Raw genomic sequence first — 26924 nt, forward strand, 5'->3', positions numbered from 1 at the left:
TGCAGAAGAGAAGGCTGAGAGGAGACATGATGAAGGCAATGTATGAATATGTGAGGGGAAGTCATAGGGAGGAGGGAGCAAGCTTGTTTTCTGCTGCCCTGCAGACTAGGATGCGGAACAATGACTTCAAACTACAGGGAAGGAGATTCCACCTGAACATCAGGAAGAACTTCCTCACTGTGAAAGCTGTTCGGCAGTGGAACTCTCTCCCCTGGATTGTGGTGGAGGCTCCTTCTTTGGAGGCTTTTAAGCAGAGGCTGGATGGCTATCTGTCGGGAGTGCTTTGAATGAAATTTTCCTGCTTCTTTCAGGAGGTTGGACTGGATGGCCCATGAGGTCTCTTCCAACTCTACGATTCTATGATTCACAAGTGTGCATTTGTGCACACCATGGCATTGTATGTGAACACACACTCTCACTCTGACATACACACACACACACAGGAAAGGTCACAGATATAGCAATGGGAAAACCTCGGAAAGAGTTTTAAAAATAGTTTGTGGTAAACTCTCTGATGAACATTTGAGGTCTACTGAAGCTGCAGAACTTTAAAAGGGTAGAGCAAAAGGTATACACACATCCTCCAGTGTCTTTGTACCCATGCAGACCATTCTAAAATTGTAATACATGGAGAAAGGAAAATATTTCCATTTGAAACTTCAGTTTCTGTCTACCTAGCAACCCAGCTTTCTTCAGAAAGCTTCAGAGAAGTTCCCATTCACTTCAGACTAGGGAACCTTCTACACTGCCATATAATCCAGATTATCAAAGCAGATAATCCACATTATCTGTTTTGAACTGGATTATATGAATCTATACTGTCATATAATCCAGTTCAAAGCAGTTAATCTGGATTTTATATGACAGCATGGAAAGAGCCTAGAACTTGCCCAAGCAGATCACTATGTTTAAAGATTCCTCCAGAAGGAAAGTACACAACTCTAGAAACCAACCCTGTAACATAATTCCTAAAACATTGTGAGTCATCTGCCACAGGAGGTCTCTGCTTGATAATAGCTAGGATCTGACCATTATTCTAAACTGTGGATACCAATAAGAGTAAACATCTATTTTACCTTTGTCCTTAAAACTAACAGGATTCATACATGCAGATTCATCATTCAAGAATAGGAACATCATATGGTGGCTTGCTCCATCTACACTGTCATATAAAATCTAGATTATCTGCTTTGAACTGGGTTATATTAGACTACACTACCACATAATCCAGTTCAAAGCAGAAAATCCGGATTTTATATGGCAGTGTAGAAGGGGCCTGAGATTGATCGCCACAAACTGAGCATTTATTTCTTTAAAAGTAATAGTTTTAGTCAAAGGCTTTTACAAAACATACAACTGTATTTTTAATGTCCTGCTCACAGAAACTCTGTCTTTCTATAAAGCAGGGCATAAAAATACAGATTTCAATTTGAAAATTGCGAACTACCATCAATACTCTAAAAGAACTGTATCTTAATGATAGAAAGTGCTTACAGAAGTTTTCATGCTCAGTTTTAGGCTCTCTTTATAGGCTCTGAAAAGCTTTGCCTAAAACAAATAAAACTAAATAGTGAGTACTGTCAATATTGAGGCAGGCAAATGGTATGATCTGGAAAGAAGTCATCACTTACTTTTTTTTCTTTTTTCTTTTTTAAAAAAGCACTAGTTCACACATCCAATTATCCACAGTCAAATACTATAAACATCATATGGTGAAGTGACACAATGGATAAACTAAAACTTTATTTTAGGGTGTACTTCTACATATATGGAAGGACTGTGGGCCCTTCCACACAGTCATATAACCCAGAATATCAAGGGATATACTCCACAATATCTACTTTGAACTGGGTTATCTAAATCCACACTGCCATATAATCCAGTTCAAAGCAGAAAATGTGGGATTTTATACAGCTGTGTGGAAGAGGCCTATATCACCTCTTTCACTTGTAACTTTATGTCATTTGAAGAACCTGAAGAGCTACGCAATGGGGAAGGGATACAAGGAAATGAGACACAGACAGTTTTCTGTAAGCTCTATAGTCATTCAGGGAAGTTTCAGACCTGGCATTCTTCTCCTGTCCTCGTTTTAGGAAGAATATATTGTTGGGGTGGGGATTGAAGGGATGAGATCCCACACATTGGATGAATCTCCTGACACAGATGTAGAATGTTACTGTAGTTCTTCCCTTTTGCTGTCATATCATAACAAACTCTGCAGCTGTATATAGCTATGGATTGTGCAATGGCCTCATAGAAGAGTAAGATGCAACTTTATATCTTTTAAAAGAAGGATATAATGTCTTACTTCTTGCTCCTTCAGAAGCAAGTGCAACAGAGGTACATTTCAAAATAACTTAATGATCCCAAATTGTTGTACTGTCTTGCCCTGCTGAATACTATATTCTTGTTACTTTTAAAAAGTTGTTTTTAAAGCCTTCATAAACTTTTTTCAAGGCATTCTGGCAGGATTCTTTCAAGTTTTGTATCATGTCACTGAAGTAATTTATAATGTCTGAAGGGTAAATTAACAATATACATGTTGGTAAGGGTTAAGTGAAGGCATATAGAGAATATGAGATATGATAGAACAGCAATAAAATTTCAGGACATCATCTCCCACAATAATATTTCCCAGATGTGCTAGACTGCACACTAATCAGACTGCAAATTTGTACACATTTGAAAATCGTCACGTTAAAGAAAACAACTTAAGCTTTCAAAAGGGCATTTTTAAAGGACCAATAACAAAATGTGCTGTTTGCTTATACTAGCATAAACCAAAGTATTAAGTGTTGTATTAATGTCAGTTCTGTTGTTTCTATCACTAAAATACCACCTATAGAAATAACTCCATCATACAGTCACAAAAATATAAAATGTCTGAGTTGGAACAGACCACAAGTGACCTAGAAATAAGCAACTAAAATACTCAATTTCAGCTTCTGTTTACAACCTCTGCTTAAAGGCCTCGTCAGTCTATTTCACTGTAGTCTATTCCACTGCTAAAGAGCTTTAACAGCCAAGTAGTTTGAACAGAATCTCTTTTCTTGTGATTTGAATCCATTACTTTGTGTTCTAATTTATGGAACAGCAGAAAGCAAGCTCGCTCCATCTTCTACATGACATTTCTTCAGATATTTAAAGATGGTTGTAATTTTCACAACTATCTTTGCTAAACATTTTCCTCATTCAATGGTAGCATAAACTAATGGAATGTTTAAAACCAACAGCTAATAAAACTGATATACAGTAGAGTCTCACTTATCCAACACTCGTTTATCCAACGTTCTGGATTATCCAACGCATTTTGTAGTCAATGTTTTCAATACATTGTGATATTTTGGTGCTAAATTCGTAAATACAGTAATTACTACATAACATTACTGTGTATTGAACTACGTTTTCTGTCAAAATTGTTGTATAACATGATGTTTTGGTGCTTAATTTGTAAAATCATAACCTAATTTGATGTTTAATAGGCTTTTTCTTAATCCCTCCTTATTATCCAACATATTCGCTTATCCAACATTCTGCCAGCCCGTTTATGTTGGATAAGTGAGACTCTACTGTACTAACAAAATTAGTAGCGTACTGTGTATTTTCAAAAATAAATATTATCAATCATTCCCACATCCTTTCTACATACTTTGGCATGTTTATTTCTGATAATGTTTCTGTCCATCTGTAAAGTTTAACCTTGGTATTACAATGGTACCACTTTAAATTCCTCATATATATCTACCCACTCTAAATCTGAGTAAGGATTTGCAATTAATTTCTTTGTACTCACATACAAATATTTGGAAAACCTATGTTTTTGCAGTGTCCACCAATGTTGTGGTGTAATGTGGCACTGATCCCTTAGAATGTAACAAGTTAAAATTTAAAAGCCAAATGGGCTGGGCCTATGTGTCTGTACAACAAACTTTATATGTTTACAAGTTAAGAACAGTCGGAAGTCCCCAGATCTCTAAACCTGGCAATTGTAAAACAAAGAACTATTACGTTTAGTGCTAATTACTAATTTTTAACCACTACATGCATTTTTTTTAAATTCATGGAAACTTAAATTATGTGAATTTCAATATTCTTGCGAGAAAATATTTTCAGAAGCAGTATGAAACACAAAATTTAACCTGGAGATAAGTGCATCAATCTCCACAGGAACCAGTTTGAATCTGATTCTCAGTCGGATTGCGGAAGTTCCTTATAGCTTCTCACAATTATCACTGGAAATTAGAAAGTAAAGATCTTATTTTTAAAATCTTTTTGCATGTTTATCAAAACTGGATGTAAATTGAAATTGCAATAGCCCAGGAAGACAGATTATGCCTGGCATTTTCAGAGGTGCTGGGTGTCATTATTTTCAGGCTTTAAAGTTTTGGTATATTTTTGAAAGGAGGAATTTCAGATAACTCATTTTTTCAAAGTATTTTTTCCTAAGTAAGAACCTAGGTCTTCTATTTATTAGGGGAAGAGTTGTTAGCCTCATTTTGCCTTACTCTAAAAGTCTGGGTGAACATGTATAAATCTGGCAACACATCTCCAAAATTTCAGGTGGCTAGGGAGTCATGTACAAAAACAGTTAGAAGACTGTTGTTTTTTTACTTCTCAGTTGTCACTAAAGTCACAGAATCAATAGAATAATAGTTAGAAGTGGCCCGATGGGATATTTAGCTAGCTGTTAATGCATCCACAACAGGAAGTGAAATAGGAGAGGAAGGATGGTAAGTGCCAAAAGACATGAATATCCAGTGCTTTTAAAGCATGTATCTAGTACCTTACTTTCCTAGATAGCATAGATTTCAAATACATTCAGAATCTCAACAGTGGAGAGAGAAAAAATAATTATAAAATCAAGGAAAACTGGATCTTCTGAAATATATTAATTCAGCATCTTTCCAAATTTCTAATAAACATTCAAGAGCATCCAGATACAAATTGTGTCTACTTCAAAGGAATTAGAATATGGAATAGTCATAAGGCTGTTTAATTGAGCCCTACTTGATTTTTGAAATCTCTTGCATGTCCTACTTTGGTTCTAAACTGAAGATGTATTTAAATTTAAAGCACAACTCCCTTCAGATCCACTTCAAAATAGTCATTACAAGATCCAAAAAGTCAATTACAGAGAAAGAACTACTATGTATCTCATGGACAGACAAGTTAGATCTCAGCCTATTTCTTCTACAGCACATTTACCATATTTTTATCTTACCTTTCGTACAAAGATCTGAGTATGGCATAGATGATTCACTCTTTTCTCTCCCCCAATAACTGGTGGGTTAAAACTATGCTGAGGTAGCCGAGTAAAAGTAACCCAAATCATCAAGAATATTGTGCTTAATAAAGTAAAGCTTAAAGCATAACAGTACCAATACTATAGTATGTGCTTGCAAATAAGTCTGCAGACTAAAAAAAAAATTCCCATGAGGTAGTAAAGGAATTGCCTCAGGAGGCAGATGCTGGGGAGATGCAATGGCAGATTCCAGTCATTTCCCTCAGGACAAAACGCTATGTGTTTTAAGCAAGTGTGCTGATATCTGGTGTAGGGAAACATGCTTGTATTGCCATTATTGAAATAAAATTAAATTCCCCTTCAATTCCTACAGTCAGCTTTTGTAGATGAAATGAAGAGAGTGCTGTCTTTGACCAGTTCTCCTAAGTATTCTTATGCTGTGGCACTAAACCTCACACAAGGCTTTTGTTTTGTTTTTGCAGGATGAATTGTAAGCGCAACATTAAAATAAGGGTTTATTACTACACACTTATCTAGTTACAGATTAAGCCAATGGCAGCGGGAACAAAGCAATGGAATTCAGTTTTTTTGAAACCATTATATATATTGAAAACTCTATGTACTGAGTACTTCCTGTCATTTTATTTCTACTGTTCTTTACTTCTTTTTTTTTACTTAATAGCAAGGCTAATTAAATTACTGTCTCTGTACAGGATGTACCTCTTATTTCAACCTCTAAACAACAAACAGGAGATTTGAAAAATGTATACCTGAAAAAATGCAGTGACACTATCGTACACTAAGGACAGACAAAAACATACAAATAATTTATTCCTTCATGTTCATGCTAATAATTTGAACGGTGTCCCTAAACCTCTCTACAGACATATAACTGAGAATTGGGAAAATATCTACAATAATATGGACAAAAGCATATAACTGCACGACAGTCCACACAACTAAACTCATATATCAAAGACATTGAGTCATATTCTTTATATTGCGGCATCTATAGACAAGTAACCAGACAGAAGGGACAACAGGCATAAAAAGTATTTTAGTTAGATGCAGCTTTTAAAAATCCTCATCCCTGCTTGATGACTTCTACCTTCAAAAATTCTTTCTTCCATGCAAGGGTTGAAGATATAAAATTATATACCAATTCATTCTATTTGTTATTCCTGTTATATTCTTCACTGCATGTATATGGTTCCCTTGAATACATATGTCTACTTCTTATTAATAAAATAGCATTTTTTTCTGAAAAAAATCATGCCACAATAAACTGATCAATCACCTCAGGTGGAAAATTTGTTTCCTCAGGTATGCCTTCCCCAGTATTATAATTGCACTTTAATTGACTATAACAGCTGGGTAATCTCCCCTCCCTGATGATTTCGACATATTTTGCACCTTGACCCAGATCCTTGGGATTTTAAGATCTTATCTTTGTATGTGACTTTTAATGACTGTTTTTATAGTTGTTGATGTTTTATTGCTGATTTATCTGTTTTATTGTTTGTGTTTGCTTTTATATTGTTGTTCCGGGCTTGGCCCTATGTAAGCCGCCCCGAGTCCCTTTGGGGAGATGGGGCGGGGTATAAGAATAAAGTTGTTGTTGTTGTTGTTGTTGTTGTTATCATTATTATTCCCACCCAGATTAACAGAAAGAGTTTCAGGTCCCACCTTAGCTAAAGGGTATGCATGTATCTGAAAATTAAGAGTAGAAACAAATATGTGATTTATCTTAAACTATTAAGATTATAGTGCTGCAGCACTACAACACAACAGTAAGCAGAATAACTACTACAAAAAGTAGTAGTATTTCATTAAGACCATCTTCAGCAAAATATTTTTTAAAAGATTAGGAGAATCCTCTTGGCTTTCCCTTCATCTGATTTGACTGAATGAGCAACACTACTTACATTATTACTTTACTAGACTGCATTCAGGTCAAAGTCATTGAATGTTTTCCAGTCTAGCATGCACAAAGCAAATTGACTCTCAGAGACCACCTGATGTCAGCTTCCTCAAGAGTCCCCCTGAGACATGACAAGGGAATAAATGAGTCACTGCCTCTCATCAGGAGGTAATGGCCTATGCATTGCGTAACGTATGAAGCAGCTCTGGGTGCTAGGTCAGGTGAGATTAGCAATGGGAGTGTAGGCTGGGGTTCTCTAGTGTTCAATGTAGTATATGAGATGCACAAAATAGGCTTTCCATATAAGATGGATTCTAAGATGGCACAAAACAATATTTACATTTTCTTGTAATTATGAAGAAATTACCTATCTTGCTATGGTCTTAGGCAATCAAATCATATTGAACTATTAAAGACTGCATCATGAAATCTTTTTTTTTTTTGTTTTCAAAAACCTAATCCAATGCATGATGCCTGTTACAGTACAATAAATACTAGAGCAGACATGGGCAAACTTTGGTCCTCCAAGTATTTTAGACTTCAACTTCCAGAAGTCCCAGCCAGCTTATTGGCAGTCAGGAACTGTGGCAGTTAAAGTACAAGACACCTGGAGAGCCGAAGCTTGCCCATGTTTATACTAGAGGATCTCGTCACTGGAGAGCTATGTCCAAGGTCTCCAGTGACGAGATGCACAGTGATGTGGAATCTTTTCACACAAAACACTTTCAATTATTTTCTGATTGTGGACTGGAGGTTGTCTGATTAATCTCAATGTAATAACTTTTAAATGCTCTATACCCAGCATTCCATAAACCAAGTTCAATATAATTTACTGTAAATGAAATGTCTCTCTACATTCTTTCCCATGCATAAATACACTTGATTTCCATGATTAGCAAAGTCAAATGTCAAGGCTATTTCAGATAGATTATAGAGTCTAACAGTCATTTTAAACTGCCCAGAAGTTACAGGAATAAAGATTCAACCCAAGCAGGTTTGCTGTTGTTTCTAATTGTCAACGACAGCTACATTTCACTTGCCTGGAGCTATTCAATTAACATATCACCACTACACAAAGTATTTCAATATATTAGTGTCTCAACAAGACAAAAGTATATCATACTCCAGCTCAGGAACTTGATTTCCCAATTAGTTTTCTAGAGCATCTGCAGTATGGGATGTGTGGATGGGGACAGCTAAAAATAAGCCATCTCCTCTCTTGCCTCTTTTGCACCAAGTTTTGTGGAACATTTTTTGTTGCGAACCAGATTAAGAAGTAATTGGAAAGCAGAAGACAATGTCTTCAAGAGGGGCAAAAATACCACATACTTTATACCCTGAAATATCACTATGGTAACATTTAAACAGTACACAGAAAACTCTTAGGTTTCTGCACTTGCTTCCTTGGATACCAAATGCAATTGTCCCTCTCTGACTTTAGCCTTTCTTCTCCCTGTAATTTCTCTCTCCCCACAAGTGACCAATTACAATCAAATAGCTCATACCCATATCTTTTCCATGTAAAAGTTGACCCTACAATAGTAAAGCAAACACACATGAATTACTGAAGGAGAACAGCATGAATCATTTAGAAATTCTTCAAAGCCTTTCTGCTGTTGTGAGATAAAATTGTTATCCAAATCAATATGAAAAAGTACAAGTCAAAGAATAGAGGATTTTCCAAGCTCTTTGGTTAGCCTCGAGAAGTCAATATTCCACCTTTTTTTGCCCCAGTGGTGGTGGTAGATGAAGTTGCTTTTCTTTGTATGCTGAGATAAATCACAACCTAACATCACACCTCGCAGCCTTTTGCCAAGTGAAATAAATCCTGCTTAAAAAGAAAACAGGCTGCTCACATTAAAGGGTCTATTGCTGTAAATAAAAGCTTGTAAGATCAAGATCTCAATGGCTAGTAAACCACTGCCACTATTAAGTAATTATTTTGTTGATTCGGTTGCTCTTTATTTTTGTTCTTTGAAAAGTTGTAAATACAGCATTTTCTCAATATTGGTTATTCTTACTAACATCCCACCCAACCCAAGTCCTGTCCCCCAACCCATAACTAAGGTACACACATTTTTGGTGAAAAAAGACAGGCTCTTATACTGCAGTTATTCAGATTATGCTTTGCTAAAGTGAGGCAAGAGTTCCCTCCCCAGCAATGTTTATTTAAGTGTTTTAAGTCATACTGTCCATACTTTAAAGAAGAAAAGGGATCCCTTGTAAAAATCAACATTTAGCTTGCAAGTCCCTGATGATCCACATACATACCAGAACACCATGTAGAATACACACTACTCCATGTTCATGCCTCCAGTTCTTAGGGAATTGAATTAAAAGTTCAACTCTATGGTTGTCTTGTGTTAAACTGCTGATTTCATTAATGTGTTCAATTGCTTCCATTAATCTAAAGTATCAAAGCAGGGACTTTTAGAAACATTGCTATATGACATGCTTATATAGAAGACACTGAAAAAATGCCCTTGATTGAAAATGCACATATACTGGACAACTATGTAATTGTTCTAACACTGGTACTCTCAGTGGCTTTTGAAACAGAACCAAGAAAAGGCTAAACTTCTCCCTAAAAGGAAGTTCATGCAGCCTGTACAAATGTGAAATTATTACATTTGAGGATGTTTCCATCACTGACTATCAGACTGTTAAGTATCATTTTCATTTTTAGATTACTTTTTGATCCTCTCAAGACAAAAATGATAAATGATTTTTAAGAGCCAGTGCTTGATCCTTTTAACTGGCAACTCATCCATTTTTATACGCAAAATTGTTCTCTATTTACTTACTGCAGGCTGTCACTTTCCTTAGCTGGCTGTTGTGATTACAGAATAGCTTATCCTTTTCTGCTGGGGAAAAAATAGGATGGCATCTTGGCTAATTTTCAGATGTTGATGAATGTTGCACTTATATTCTGATACAAGCAATAGAAAACAAAGTCAGCCATATATAATTTCTTCCCAAGTGATTATGGAATCCGTGTTGCTTATGCAAAATGAAAAAGAGGGGCAAAAGGTTCCTTAGAATATTTTAGATAGTGTTGCTACACGCACCTGGAAGCCAAAGTCCTCTCATTACAAGACAGTGTGTTGCATTCCTACCTAGTCCACAAGGTTTTAGCTGATACACTAACTGGATTTAACATCTTTGAAAGCACACATCCACCACCATAACTCTACCTAGCACTGAGCTTTATTCTTTTTGAATCCCTAACTTATCACAACACACACACTCCACTGGTGGCATTTGAGTGCTTAGGTATCACTGCAGCGTCCCTGGAACAGAATGGAATGGTAATAGCAATACATTCCTCTCAAATATCAGGATGGCTTTCCTTAATGATCTCTTATTTATGGGATCACAACACACTCATCCTGTGGTAAATCATTATACATGCATACACACTTATTTTGCACCAGCTCCATCTCTATTCCACTATTAGTGCTGAGGCACAAGGAGTTCACAGCAGGGCAGAGATTTGTGATAAAGATATACAGGGGTCCATTTGGCACAAATACAGGGGAAGCTGTGGGGGACTTGTTTCACAGCTTGATAAAACTGTTAGTCAGTAGATATTCCAACATTAAAAAAATCTGAAACTAATAAAAATGCTGATTTCTTGCACTGGTATAACTTAAAGAATTATTATAAATGTTATTTTTTATTGGACATCTTGTTGAAAGCATGGCAGGATCAGGCTTTTTGTGTATGTACACTGAGTCCAACAGAAACCTTTGGAAGCTAGGTCAAAGATGGATCGCTTTCCACATAATTAATGCTTAAGGGGCATGACCCTTCACCCAAAGCAATGAGATGCCTTTTAAAAAAGAAACAAATGCACTAGCTATCCTTCTCTTACAAAAATGAAATGTATCTTGGAAATATTTATGCTGTTTATTCATGCAATCAAACAACTTAGAATTGGATGGTTGTTATGTGTTTTCCAGGCTGTATGGCCATGTTCCAGAAGTATTCTCTCCTGATGTTTCGTCCACATCTATGGCAGGCATCCTCAGAGGTTGTGAGATATCTCCACAGGATAAAAAAAGGAATAAAACTCAATCAGATTGTTCACCCTCCAAAACAGTAACAATTATTACTACATGTCAGTAATTTCCAAGCTCCACTTTTTTGTGTTGTTATATTTGTTTATAATAATAATAAATAATAAAACTTTATTTATACCCCGCCACCATCTCCCCAACGGGGACTCGGGGCGGCTCACATGGGGCCATGCCCAAGACAATACAATAGACAAAATATAAAAACAACATATCAGAATGCAATTAAACAATGCAACAATAACACTACACAATACAGAACAAAAAAGCAGAACGTAGCATAACATAACACTGTCCTCCTATTTGGCTAAGTTTGCAAATTTAGGTTTTTATGTCACAGGAACTCTCATGTGAAAAGGGAAGTAAGTTTATCAGGACACAGCAATGAAGGAGGAGAGGGGAAGTATCATAGAACGAAACAGGCTTCCCCTGAAGAAATCACTCCACGCAATACATTATTTCCATGAACCTCTAGCCATCTAATTTATCCTGTTCCATTTGAACAGCTACACCCTCCTTCACTACTGAGATGAGATCTTATCACACTGAAAGATAAAACCAAGGTATTTAAGTGGGCACAGTATCCAACCTTAAACTTTCTGAGTGTCCAGCTTAGCATGTAGGCCTTTTTGAATCACATATTTTCTGTGAAATGGGCACACTTCAGGGCCTTTCTTCTTGCATTGGCATACACTCAACCTGCAGTCCTGAGCACACATATTTGGAATCAAGTCCTTTGAACACAATGGCTTATTATTATTGTTGTTATTATAACTATAAAATACACAGACTCAGCCTTAATCCTGGCAGCTGGGAACTACTGAATTCAAAGGGACTTCTGAGCATCATGCTTTGTGACATCAAGCTAGATGAGTTACAAACCATGAAGAGTTATACTAACAGCATAACCACCATGAGTTAGCAACACCTCTGCAGTTTATCTCCTTCTCATAACTGCTGCCAAAGATGGCATGCCCTCAGGGAGCTGGCAGCGGATTTACCTGTCAAACCCCAGCAAAAGGAATGGTGGCAGGGGTGGTTGTAAGCCTTGGGGCAGCTTGTAAATTGTGGGACAGCAGCCTCATCTAATCCCTTCTCTGATCTGTCAGGAGAGCTATTCTCCTCCAATGCCTTCTCTAGCCATGAGATGCTAATGGTATCAACCATCAAAGACATTACTTCACCTCAATGCCTACATTAATCCAACACCAATCCCTGGCAGGTATGTTTAGAGGACAATGCATGGGATCTGTTTGCTATTGCCAAGATTATTAACTATTAATCCTTCTTTTGCCCCCCAAATCCTCGGGCACAAACTACTAGACTGTACTATGAGAACCAAACTCCTCAGGCCAGATGTCTAAAGCAAGCAGCACACCATCTCTCTCACACTGCAGGGGTTTCCTCCAAGGCAGTGTCTTTGGCTGCTACAGAACAAACGGAAAGGCTGGCTGGATAGCCCAAGGATAAGCTACCTGCAACGTTGGAGGCAATGCTCCCGTCCTCCCCGCTTTCCTTACAAGCCCCCCCCCCCCCGCCCCCAGTCCTCGTGATCTTGCCTAGGATAGGATGGAGTTGCATCTCTCCCTTCCAACACACACACGAATTCCCAATAATAAGAAATAAGAAATACACGAAAGGACCGTGCGCCTTCCCGCCGCCTGCGTTGTATGGCAGGCGAAGCCACCAGACGCCAGGAGAGAAGTCAAGCGAAAATGGCACTTACGGTGGTCGAAAATCGCCCCGAAGAAGGAGGAGAAAAATATCCAGCATGAAATCCCGAAGGAAGGGGGGAGGGAGGCGTAAAGCTGGGCACAGGGGAGTGAGGGAAGAAAAAAGGGGGGAAACCGAAGGAGGGGGAAAAAAACGGAAAAGACCGCGGAGGGCCGAACTACATCATTTCAGGGACAAATCCAATTTGACAGGAGGAAAAAAGGCCAGGAGATGCAATATCCATCTGCGATTTCCCATCTAGTTCAGTCCAGAGGGGGCCCGCTCGACTCCACACCAAATCCTCCTTCCCTATTTCCGCGGCACTTCCCCTCTCTTCCCCTTCGCTTTTCTCTCAAACGATCCCCCTTCCACTCGGAAAGAAGGACGAGGCTGCCTTCAAATGTCCTGGCGTATATCAACTTCTCATCTTTAAAAAGAGAAAGAAGCAATCGATGGACAGGAGGACAGGTGCCAAGGGAAGTCTTCCCCCGCCGAGAAAGTTTTCATTCAAGGCCAGATCTTCTCCCGAGGCGCCAGATCAATCCTCCCCTTGGCTTTGGGATTCGGTTTCCATAATCCAGCCGCGGTTTCTCCCCGTTTCAACGCAATTTGCCTCGTCTCTCCGGCTGCTAAGATCCGGCTCTGCTCAGGCGAAGCACTCCGGGTCGCCTCTGCTTCGCTGCACCATCATTTCTCCGGTCCATGTGCTGCTTCCGCGTTACATCGGGGGTTCCCATGACCGCCTCTCTCTATTTGGGGGGGGGGGAGAGAACCCCCTCCTCCTTCCAGCCAATGGAGCGCTGCTTTCCAAAATAAATCCCCCCTCCCCTCAACCTCCAACTTTAGGATACTCTTTCCTTCACCTTAACCTCTTCCCCCCCCCCCGTGTTTCTTTGCACTCCCCCCTTTTGTGGCTTCAAGGATCTGATTAGATTTCCAATCACAACCCAGTGCGCAATCGGATGTTTGATTTCAGCCGGCGAAACGAGGCAGCCGTTGGTTCTCTTTGCCTTCTCGCTGGCAAAGCAAACTCTGCGTTTTATTACAGCCCTTCTTCGCTCGCCTTGCCTCCAACAACTCCTCTGCAATTCTCTCTCTCTCTCTCTCTGGCTTGGCAGAACCTCACAGGAAAGGCGAAGAAGCGATTCGCAGCTGAAGGTGGGGATGGCGGCGGTGTGAGCTGCTTCTTCTGGGAGGCGGAAGGGGGAGAAAATCAAGATTCCCACCAGCTGTCAAGAACCAATCCATCACCGAGAGGAGAGGAGGAGAAGGGAGGGAGGGAAGCACAGCCCACGGGCGCGAGTGGGTGGCGTTTCAGACCCTTCTCTCCGGCGCCTCCCCTCCCTTTCTTGGCGGCGCCTTCCAAATCCCGGCGTCCAAAAGATGTGTCAGGCCGCTTTCCCTGGGAAGGGAGGGGGCTCGGGTTTCACCGGCCGTGGGCTTCCCCGCTCGCCCGCCTGCCTGCCCGCCTCTCCATCTCAGCCCCGGCCTCGCTGGTGCGCCCAGGCGTGGCGAAACTTGTTCTCGGGGATCCGCGGGAGGAGAATGAGGGAAGGAAGAAGGGAAGGAGGGAGGAAGGGATAGGAAACGCCGGCGCTAAGCTCACGCTCGCTCTCTCCCTCACAGCCAGGGAAGCAGGCGCGCGCGCGGGCACTGAGCGCCCTTCAGATAAATATATCGAAAGCAGGGGGCGTCAGCGTCGAGGAGGCTGTGGGGAAGGGGCGCAGAGTCAACCCTTTCCTTGCCTTCCCTCGCCCTCCAGCCGTCTCCCGCCTTCTGGGGTCGGTGTCAGAGCTACAAGTTGGACTCTCCACTCCGCTGCGCGGGGGGGGGGGGGACGAGCGGGGGAGCTCCCCTCTTCTTCGTTCTCCCTTCACATATCAGTTTCCTCCTCTCTTTCGCCTCTCTCTCTCTCTCCCTCCCTCCCCCCCCGCCCTTTATGCGATGGCACATTCCCCGGCCGCGCGCTGCTTCTCTCACTCGTTCCTTTTTGGCGCGCGGCTGCAACTCCCCCCCCCCCTTTTCTGCCGCCAGAAGCTTTTGGAACTCTCCCCCTCCCGCTTTTTTTTGGGGGGGGGTGGAGGGGAGGGAGAATGAGGAATGAATGAATGAATATGCATAAACGGAAACCCCAATTTCAGGCCATGACTTAATCTTATGCTTAGTGTCTTCATACCTCACAACCTCTGAGGATGCCTGCCATAGATGTGGGCGAAATGTCAGGAGAGAATACTTCTAGAACATGGCCATACAGCCCGGAAAACATTCAACAACCCCGTGACCCCGGCCATGAAAGCCTTCGACAACACATGACTTAATCTCTCTGCAGTGGATATATACCTCAAGAGTCACACAGTGTTGGGGGGGGGGGCTTTTGACCTAGGCTCTTTTCCCTTCTATGCCCTTCCCTTCCAGGCCGTCACTACCCCCCCCCCCCGGTTGTTATCTGCAAAATGCAATTACCCAATTACCTCCCATCATCCCAGCACTGATTGGTCAATTGCATTAACACTTGGCGTGGAAAACAAGGGGGGGGGGGGAGAGAGAGAGAGAGAGAGAGAGAGAGAGAGAGAGAGAGACGGCGCAAGGAATAGAAGGCAGAGGCGCTCCTGCGGTGGGACGCTGCTGCCACCCGGCGGACTGCTGGGAAACAACCCCGAGTAGCTTTACCTCAGGACTCTTGAGATGTGGGGAAACGAGGAGGATTTGGGAGGAAGGAGGTAGGGAAAGAGACATACACGTGCGCGCCCACACTTAAAACCCATCTTGAGGAAAAATGTGAAAACCCATTCTCTTCAAAATGTTTCTGCACTTGTCTGCCAGGAAGGCAAGGAGAAAAGGAGCCAAGAGAAAAGGGAGGGAATAAAGGAGTGATTCCCACATTGTGGTTTTCCAGCTGCTTTGGATTAGAACAGTGGTTCTCAACTTGTGGGTCCCTAGGTGTTTTGGCCTTCAACTCCCAGGAATCCTAACAGCTAGTAAACTGGCTGGGATTTATGGGAGTTGTAGGCCAAAACACCTAGGGACCCACAGGCTGAGAATCATCGGATTAGAGCTTCCCAGAATCTTTGGCCATTGGCTCATGTCACTAAGGCTGCTGGGTGTTGAAGTCCAAAACACCTGGAAAACCAGAGTTTGGGAATAATTGATTAAGCATGGTTGCATTTAGTAGGAACTCCGCTCTCACTTCCCAGCTAGTTTTATCCTAGGCATCTTTACCTAGAAGGCCATCAACTTTATTCAGTGGAAATTACAGTAACTACTGGAGAAATTATATTGTTTAGCCGGTATTGCACCACCTGATATCTGCCGGGAAGTAGCAGCCTGTAATGAAAGGACCAGGGAATTGAAATCTCCAGCCCATCCTCTGTTCGGATATCAGCCAACATGCCAATGTCTTAAATCAAGAAACAGTTTCCTACAGAGATATTCACAGGAACACATCAGCAAGTGAGAGTCCAAAAGTGGCAGGCTAAAACCCAGAACCTCAATCAGTGGCTGATACCAGATGAGAGGCTCCCCACTGGGCACACGGAAGACTGGGTGACTTCAAAAGCACTGAACAGACTGCACTCTGGCTCCACAAGATGCAGAGCCAACCTTAAGAAATGGGGCTATTAAGTGGAGTCCATGATGTGCGAGTGTGGAGAAGAGCAAACCACAGACCACTTACTACAATGCAGTCTGAGCCCTGCCATATGCACAATGGAGGATCTTCTTACAGCGACACCAGAGGCACTCCAAGTGGCTGGCTTCTGGAGAATCTAACAATCTGAACTATCATGAAATTTATTTCATACCTGCTGGGATGGTTGAAAGCATTTCAATTTCATCCACACCAGTTTGTGGTTTATTAAATTTTTTTGTGAAGAAATGTATGGGTTTTGATAATAAACTTTATTTATAGACCACTCTATCTCCCCAAGGGGACTCAGGCAGTTTACCCCCCCCCCCTCCCCACACACACACACACACACACACACAGGGCAAACATTCAATGCCCAGGAACAAATACAAACAGTTCTCAAAATGAGCAGGACAAATTCTAACTAAACCTAGGAGTTGGCAGTATGTGGGAAAAGCCAAGCATATGCTCAGAGCACAATAAGTAATGTATTGGAGGTATAGGCTGTCATCCTGTTGATTGGTTCCAGCTAGTATGGAGCAGTACTTAAATGGTGTGTCAACACATAGATAAATCCCATTAATTCAATGGATTTACTCTAAACAGGGCTAACAATAGAGGCTAGGCCATAGTCTGCTCAGAGATGACTGAGCATAGGGATACGTATCCCTGAAAATAGTGTTGCCGTTGGTGCATTGTATTAGCAGGCTTTTGGCCAATGCTTTTCTTCTTCATCAGAGGTTTTCAATGTCACTCCTCATCAGCATCATTATCATCATGATAAAATTATTAATGTTACATTAAAATATTTGAAATACTATTATACTCAACCTCTTTAAAGGGATATCAGTTTATAAGTAAGAACTCAATCCTGAATCTTTATGCACACCAGGCAATTGTCAGTGGCACATTTATTTTTTATTATTATTTATATCACACTTTTCTTTCAAATGGGATTCAAATCCCTTTGTCTCTGAATTATTTTTATTGCATAACCTTTATGGCAATTAACTTTACAAGATCCAGAAATAATCCTGAACATCCATGGGAAAATAGCATTCTCCTACCATCATCTCTCCTGAGAGAAGACTGTACTGCTTTGCAGATTTGTAGAAAGCGTATGAACACATCATTGTAGAAGGACTTTCTACTGGATGGCTAACTGTCCTATGTTTGTAGGGATGACATGAAATCATATGACATTTTCTTCAATTTTTATTGTCTTGCACTCTTTGGAAGCTTATGCATTTTATTTTATTGATCAAAAATGTTAAAATATTACAAAAATACACAGAGAACTAGGAGATGAAAGAGAGTACTCCTTCACTGCAGAACAGATATCAAATAAATGTTTACTATGAAAACATTTCACAAAGATTAGGAACATTAGAAAGAACTCCCAGACGGTACTTACTTACTTAGGCGATCCCTCGTAGTTCGAGGATGATGGTCTTCTAGTTGTGGAGTCTTGAGGGTGGGTTCTTAGGTGGCTGAAGACACCTATTCTTGATCTGCATGTTCTACTGCAGTGAGGACATCCGTTTCCAGGTGGAAGGCGGTCCCGGTCAGGGTTGGCTTGACGGGCCTTCCTCTTGGCACATTTCTCCCTTAAGCCCTCCATTCGTGCCGCTTCAAACTCCGCAGCACTGCTGGTCACAGCTGACCTCCAATTAGAACGCTCAAGGGCCAGGGCTTCTCAGTCCTTGCAGGCGTATAGCAAGGTTGGGAAGACAATGACTTTATAAACGAGCACCTTGGTATCTCTACGGATGTCCCAATCATCAAACACTCTCTGCTTTATTCGGAAAAATGCTGCACTCACAGAGCTCAGGTGGTGTTGTATTTCAGTGTCAGTGTTGACTTTTGTGGAGAGGAGGCTGCCAAGGTAGCAGAAATGGTCAACATTTTCTAATGTTACACCATTAAGTTGTATTCCTGGCATTGCAGAGGGAGTAGCTGGTGCCTGTTGGAAGAGCACTTTGGTTTTCTCGATGTTCAATGAGAGACCAAGCTTCTCAAATGCTTCTGCGAAGGTGTTTAGAGTGGCTTGAAGGTCTTCTTCTGAATGCGCACAGACTACGTTATCATCAGCATATTGGAGTTCTATAACAGATGTTGTGGTGACCTTGGTTTTGGCTTTTAGTCTGCTGAGGTTAAATAGCTTGCCATCTGTCCGATAGATGATTTCCACTTCGGTGGGAAGCTTCCCATCAACAAGGTGAAGTATCATAGCAATGAAGATGGGAAATAAGATAGGGGCAATAACACACCCCTGCTTGACACTTGATTCCACCTTAAATGGGTCACTTTGGGAGCCGTTCCTGTCCAAGACTGTTGCCATCATGTCATCATGGAGGAGCCGCAGGATATTCACAAATTTGTCAGGGCACCCGATTTTTTTTGTCCAGAGAGCGCTGCAATTCACTATGTCAAATGCCTTTGCAAGGTCAATGAATGCCATGTACAGAGGTTAGTTTTGTTCCCTGCATTTTTCTTGGAGCTGTCGAGCAGTGAAGATCATGTTCACTGTTCCTCTGGAGGAGCGGAAGCCATTCTGGGATTCAGGGAGGGTGTCTTCTGAGACAGGAAGAAGGCAGTTTGCAAGGATTCTTGCGAGGATTTTCCCAGCGGAGGTTACAAGAGAGATACCGCGATAGTTCCTGCAGTCTGTTCTATCCCCTTTCTTGAAAAGGGTGATGATGGTGGCATCCTTGAAGTCTGCTGGGATTTTCTCGGTCACCCACACCTTTTCAATGAGTTGGTGGAGTTGTTGTATCAGCTCAGGTCCACCCTCTTTGAAGATTTCAGCAGGGATCCCATGTGGTCCGCTGGCTTTGTTTTTTGTTTGTTTGTTTGTTTGTTTGTTTGTTTGTTTTGGCTGATGGCATTGCTGACTTCTTCCAAACTAGGCAGTGCTGCAAGCTCATCCCTGGTTTGTTGTTGCGGAACAATGTCCACATTGGAGCTGCGATTCAGAAGGTTCTGGTAGTGCTCTTCCCAACGTAGTGCAATTGATGTTTTGTCCTTCAGAAGTTTGGTTCCATCTGATGAGCGTAGAGGCTGTATGCCATGGTTTCTTGGTCCATAAATGATCTTTGTGGCTTTGAAAAATCCCTGAGCATCATGGGTATCTGCAAAGTGTTGGATTTCTTCAACCTTCTTTGTCCATCAGATGTTTTTGAGTTCTCTGGTCCTTCTTTATACCTCAGCTTTTGCACTGGCATATATCTTTTTCTTAGCAGCACAGTTGGTGTGCACAGTTGCTGTTTGGAAGGCTTTCCTTTTCTTGTCAATTAGCTGTTGGATCTCTTGGTCGTTATCGTCAAACCAGTCTTGATGTTTCTTAGTTTGGTATCCAATGGTTTTTTGCAGGCTATGATGGTGGAGGTCTTCAGTTTGTTCCAATGTTCCTCAACATTTCCGGGGTGTTCTATGGGTAGATGATCCTTGAGTGTTGTTTGGAGAAGGGCTCATTTGGAGGGCTCCTGAAGGGCTTGGGTGTTCATTTTTGCACCTTATTTTTCTTCCTCGGAGTCTGCGTTTGGGGGCAATCTTGATAGCCATCGTGGATCGGATTAACCTGTGGTCTGTCCAGGAGTCATCAGCACCTGTCGTGGCTCTTGTGAGAAACACATCGCGGTGGTCTCTGACACATGTAATTACATAGTCCAAGAGGTGCCAATGCTTTGACCCAGGGTGCTTCCATGATGTCTTGAGTTTGTTTTTCTGGCGGAAGAGTGTGTTGGTGATGACAAGCTTGTGCTCTCCACATTTGGTGAGAAGCAAGATGCCATTCGAGTTGCTGTTTCTGACCCCGTCTTTTCCTATGATCCCTGGCCACAGGTCGGAGTCCTGTCCAACTCTTGCATTAAAGTCCCCTAGTAGGATGATTTTGTCATCCTTAGGTAACTCCGATAGGATGGTGTCCAGCTGACAATGAAAATTTTCCTTGATGTCTTCGTCAGCATCTAGTGTTTGTGCATAGGCACATATGATAGTTGCCTGTTGGTTTTTGGCAAGGTTAATTCAGAGAGTTAAGAGTCATTCATTAATGCCAATGGGTGCTTCAATCAGGTGCTTCACCAGGTCATTTCTGATAGCAAAGCCAACTCCATGTATTCTTTGCTCTTCTTCAGGCAGTCCCTTCCAGAAGAATGTGTAGCCACTTTTTTTCTTCCTTTAGCTGTCCCTTTCCTGCTCTCTGGGTCTCCTGAAGCGCTGCTATGTTGATGTGAAAGTGTCCTAGCTCCCTTGCAATAATAGCAGTCCTGCGTTTGGGGCGTTGGCTGTCAGTGTTATCCAACAGTGTCCATACGTTCCATGTTCCAAAGTTCATTTCTCTTTTTTGGCCACAGAGTGGTGATCCCTCTGGATGCAGCAGTCCAGTCAGGGATAAGAGAGGCAGACTATGTTTAGGGCACCTTTTCTAGCCCCTTCCCCATGTGGGGTTAGCAGAGTGGAACCTAAAAAGGGCTGCTCAGTCATGGATACAGCTGCCGGACTACTCAACTGCCTCGGACCTTGAGGTAGAACGACTGAGTCCATATCCACCACCCATGTGCCAGTCTGTGACTAGGGGCTTCCAGATTTCACAGTCCTGCCCCCGTCACTACTCGCTGATCGGCATAGGACTTTTGTTGGTTTGTTTTTATTTTTCTTGGAAGATGCCTGTGCGTGATTTTTTTTTAATGTGTGGAGGTCGATGCAAGGTCGGTCAACACACAGTCTTCACAGAGTGAGGTCCCAGCAGTGGTGTGATTAACACAATGACAGTGGTTTCTCAGTCTGTTGCAGCCTTCTTCCGCCTTCACAGCTGTTTTAATATGTACCATGTTATCCTCTGCCTGCTCATATGATAAGTGTTGTTTGACAGCAAAATATGAAGCCTTAGAGTGTGGTGGAATCTCCTTCTCTGGGGGTTTTTAAACAGAGGCTAGAAGGCCAGCTGTCAAATGTACTTTGTTCATTCCTGCATAGCCTTTTCCAATTTTATGATTCTATAAAAATATGATAATATTGAAAGAGAAAAATCATGGTTTAAATTTGTCTTAGTAGCATAGGACTTCTTCGATTGTGTCATTTGAGTTTGTGTGTATCTTTACCATAGCTCCAAGGTCATAAAACTTGGGGCCCTTCCACTCTGCCCTATATCCCAGGATCTGATCCCAGGTTATCTGCTTTAAACTGGAATATATGAGTCTCCACTGACAGATATTCTGGGATAAGCAGATAATCTGGGATCAGATCCTTGGATATAGGGGAAGTGTGGAAGGGCCCTTAACCACCAGAAACATAATATTGGTAATAAGGGGATCATAAAGTGGGCATCACTTAGAAGTTATGTCTTAAAGCAGTTTAATTAACTTTAATTAAAATCTGTCTGAAAATGGTAGTAGCTTCTTTAAAGAAAAGATGGTTCCAATCTTCCCTAAGAATAAAACTATATAATACTAAACTTTGGCATAGTCCCATGTGCTGCTTCCTTCTGCAGGGCTCTTCTTTCTTTAAGCAGTTCAAGGAGAAAATGAAGAAAAAAAGGAACAGATTTTAAAAATCCTGCCGCTTTATATATGGGGAGAGGAGGCTGAGGGGAAGAAGAGACTGAAGGGCAACTGTGAAGTGGAAGGAGAAAAATCAGTAGGAAAGAAAAGTGAAAAGCAGTTGGGGAGGAAAAAACAGAGGGAAAGAACAAAAGTGTCAGGGCAAAGGGATTTCCAACTTAAACAAATAGGCTTTCCTTAGTACATGAAATAATTAAGTGTTATGTTTTCTCAGAGAACAGAGACAGTGTGAATTGTGTTTATAGAGAACATATTGATTGGACAACAGTGCTCTGCAACAGATGAAGCCTTCTCATAGTCATCAACCAGACCCTAGTACCTGTTCAGGAAGGGCAGAGAACTCTGTCTAGCCCAATGTCTGAAGTTCCTTCCACAAAGAACTCTATGTGTTTTGGGGAGGGGGCCATTATGGAAAAAATCATACATAGTTTTGTATGCCTGAATCCTCAAAATAACTTCATATTTTCATTCCATGCTTCAAAGTGAACAGGTAAGATTAGATAACCATCTGGCAAATCCTCCACACACCCAAGCTGGATACACAATGGTTACAGAAATGCTGAAACCTCCAGAGGGCCCCCACAAATCTTAGTACTGATGTCATCACTGTATATCCTATCCAGCTCTTTGTGTGTTCATGTAGGACATTAACATACTTTGTCTGATCCTTCCTGCACATTGCAGCATAAAATGCCAGTGTGAATCATAAAGGCTCTCCACATGGTATGAAACTGTGGAGCCCAGATTACATGGAGAGTTTCTGCTACAAGTCTTCGAAACTCTTTCGTTTTGAAAATAATTGCTCATTCATACAGGATTATGAAAATTATCATGGAAAGGTCATGGCTTAAATGCTCACCCAACTTGTGTGTTTACTTACACTGAGGGTGGGCAACGTATGGCCCTTGAGACCATCCAGCATACCAAAGCTTCCAAAGCTCCCAGAGCACCCTAATTGAGGGGGCTGATTTTAGAATAATTTTCTAAAATCTCTCAAAACCACCTAAAAGTGCAACAATTTATTCCAATACCCCCAGCCCTCCAAAGTTCCCCAAAACAGAATAACTAAATAACTGGAAAGCAGTCAATACAGAAGCCAGACGTCACATCACATCACTTTCTGCAGTGAAAATAGACTACAGCACTGAAATGTGTTGCTGTAGTCTACTGGACATGCATGGGAAAGGAAATGGGTTCTTGCTTTGTTTACAGTTGACCACTCCTGACTTACACCATGGAGTACTTCTTATGGTGTTGAAATGAATGGTGTTAAATGATTGGTCATGAAATTGACACAATTTAACTTTGGAAAGTCCATTTGAGTTTAACCGAAATGTTTGAGTTTAAAAATTGCCATTTTAGGTATTTTATAGCACAGATACCAAAATCCCCCTTTTCACTTTCAGAGGGTTTGTGGTTAGTTTAAACTCTCATGAAATGGAATTGCTTTGAAGTGATGATCTGAGAGACTAGTCATTTCACTTTTTCCAGTTTTTGAGTTGATAAATTATAATAGCCATATTAAAAATAATAAAATTTAAAAGCGGAAATTAAAGCCTTATTCTCAGCATATTAGAGTTCTGATATGTGTTTAATCATATCTGTTTCACTGAGTATATTATCTCTATTTTTCAGCACATATAGTCTAGAACTAGTTAGAAATTTACGCTTTAATGTAAGTTACAGCAATATTAAATTTTCCCAAAATGTATATTTTTGGCGAAGTTGAAAGGAATATGAGACTGAATCCAGAGTCATGCTGTATCTACATTTGAGATTTAAATGAGACTCATAAAAACTTTCAGAAAAGCATTTTGTTATTTTTGAAAGTTCAAAGCAAAGAAGCATGTTTATCCTTTTAAAAAATACCTGTTGGCTATATTATTCATCTCTAGAATCCACTTCATCTTTTGATGTTGCCATTGACCCAATATTACTAAAGGCTAAATTTCTAAAGGGTATAGGTTTCCCAAAGGGAAACTGCACATGACAATTGAAACTTATTTAAATATTATGTCCGTTTCTTCAAAATATCCATGGGGTGGGTATGGGGTAGAAAAAGGAGTTATTGAGATAAACAGTCTAATTTTACAGGTAAAAAATTCACATGTCTTTTTAGTCACCACTCTCCACATATATCTTGACAACAAAGTGCATGGCTTTGGAAGAACATAATGGATCACCTACTGCCCTGGGTGCTATATTTACTGGAAGCTGTCTTAATTCTGCAATCTAAACTTACTGGAAAATGCAAGTCCTGGCCCAATAATGGTAGTCAGGGACATGAGGTTATAGACAGTGACACTCTAATAATTGTGTGTGTGTCATTAGTATCCATTTTAAACACACACACACATACACACACACACTGCCATATATATATATAGCAGCTCTTGGGAAATGTAGCCACCTTAAGACAATATGCCTTTTTCTCCTCACCACAGTTCCATCAGGGGAAAAAGTAATTCTCAAAGATCCCCATGTCTGATTTAGATGAAATTGTATATTTGATTTGTTGCCACAAATGACAAGCTTTTGTAGAGCTTCTCTCCTTATTACTTTAAGGAGGAAATATTTGTTATGTTACTCTATTGTCAATTTCTACATTCTCCTTCCATAGTTTTTAAATTCTTGATTAGTGCCAAACACATAGAGATACACACACACACACACACACACACACACACACACACACACACACACACGGAAATAGGAAAATTAAGCATTTTCTTGGAAATGTAATATTCTCAGAGTAGGTGTTGAAATAATGTTTATTGAGATATGGTAACCATTCACTATATTTGTAAAGCAATATATCTGGATATCCTAGAACCCCTGGGGTTTCTGTACAAATACTGAAAACACTTGCTAGAGGATCACTGATATTGATAGAGAAAGTTCAGGACAGTTCATTTACAAGGCAGAGTATATGGTGGCGTATTTATGTGTATCTCTGTTGTTTCGTTTAGGTAAACTAATACAAATATAAAAGCATTTCTTTGAGGATGGTATGAGAAATATTTCCTGTATTACATTACGTGGAAGACAAGTAAGAAGTCTTCCATGTAATATACCAAGTTTTCCTGTGTTCCTACTTCCCTTCCTTGTCTAAAGTCCCTGGGAGGTTATACCCATCAATTCAAAGGATTTTCTATTAAGACCATGCAGCTAATAATATATTTGTCTTCCTCTCAGGAGAATAGACAAATAGATGAGCTACTTATCTGTAAAGCTGCATCAGGAATGAAAAATGTTCATAACTCATATACATTGTGGAAATCTACTATGCGCTAGAAGACACACTCAATAGTCAGAGACTTTATTATGTATTATTTGTCTATTAAAATTGTGAATCCTAGTCATATCTGATGAACAGATTTTCTCTGTGATAGGTTTGCTGTACAAATAATAAAAATGCAGTAAGAAATTGAGAATCAAAGAAAACCAAACCTTTGGGGATTGTAACTATTTAAATGGTTTTAACAACTACAGTAGGTCTGCATATTATGTGAGGGATTGATTTCAGATTTCCCTTGCCTCCATCTATAGATGGATCCTTTACATATAACTGAACCATTATACTACCAGCTCCATAATATGAGGGCTTGTTGTATAGTTATGAGAGCTGTAAATGGTTGGGGTTATAGACCAATGTATCTGAATTGTACCAGACTGGAGAGCTTGGTTTAAAATATGAAAAAGTCCATGAGAACAGATTTACATATGTTGAGTAGCCTTACTACTTAGGGAAGCATTTCTAATAGAAGAAAATAAATCTAGCAGCTAGAAATGGTGAAATCAAAGTTTTGCATTATTCCCTATTTGAACTTTGTTAAACATAATATTATTTCCATCACAAATATGTGCAATTCACAAATTTTGGTCAATTCTTTAAAAGTGAAGAAATGTAATTTTTCTACATTTGGTCTGTTTAAAATCAATAGCTATATCCTTTATAGAGAGTTGTGTGTGTGTGTGTCAGGAGCGACTTGAGAAACTGCAAGTCGCTTCTGGTGTGAGAGAATTGGCTGTATGTAAGGACGTTGTCCAGGGGATGCCCAGATGTTTTGATGTTTTTACTATCCTTGTGGGAGGCTTTTCTCATGTCCCCGCATGGAGCTGGAGCTGATAGAGGGAGCTCATCCACACTCTTCCCAGGTTGGATTCAAACCTGGCAGCCTTCAGGTCAGCAACCCAACCTTCAGGTCACAAGGCTTTAACCCACTACGCCATCAGAGCCTGCTATTTATAGAGATGGTAGGGTGATTACTTATGATTTTTTTTCTCTATTTTTTGGTTAAATTGTTTATATATACATATATACACACACATACATACACACACACACACACACACACACACACACACACTATTTGTCACCTATGTTATCTTCTAAACTTCCTCAGGAGGAGATGTAGTTACTTGTTTGACCCTAATGAAAATAACAAATTTAACAAATAAGGAGGTGGGGGGGAGAAGACGGTAGTATCACAACAGTTCCTTCAAATTGTTTTCAGCTTTTGGTGACATAGCAAGATTTGTTTAGAGCAGTTGTTCTCAACCTGTGGGTCCCCAGGTGTTTTGGCCTACAACTCCCAGAAATCCCAACCAGTTTACCAGCTGTTAGGATTTTTGGGATTTGAAAGTCAAAATATTTGGGGACCCATAATTGAGAACCACTGGTTTAGAGGTTTATTCAGCAGGGGATTGCCTTTGCCTTCCTCTGAGGCTGAGAGGCTTGCCCGAGGTCACCCAGTGATTTTCCTGGCTGAGTAAAGAGTTGAAC

General features: G+C 40.7%; 1 protein-coding gene across 10 annotated transcripts in view; it reads right to left on the reverse strand.

Annotated features, from left to right (window-relative positions):
* Positions 1 to 26924, reverse strand: part of lrrc4c (leucine rich repeat containing 4C) — a 1096970-nt gene that overhangs the window by 225710 nt on the left and 844336 nt on the right. Inside the window, exon 1 of one of the 10 annotated variants that reach the window (XM_062958575.1) lies at positions 12966 to 13770. The exons of 8 other annotated variants lie outside the window; for them this stretch is intronic. The gene's annotated coding sequence lies outside the window, so the exon portion shown is untranslated. Of the gene's footprint in view, positions 1 to 12965; positions 13771 to 26924 lie in introns of those variants that run through there. One more of the 10 variants, XM_016992457.2, reaches the window with a different exon arrangement.

This window comes from Anolis carolinensis, chromosome 1, assembly GCF_035594765.1.
Source record: "Anolis carolinensis isolate JA03-04 chromosome 1, rAnoCar3.1.pri, whole genome shotgun sequence".
NCBI lineage: Eukaryota > Metazoa > Chordata > Lepidosauria > Squamata > Dactyloidae > Anolis > Anolis carolinensis.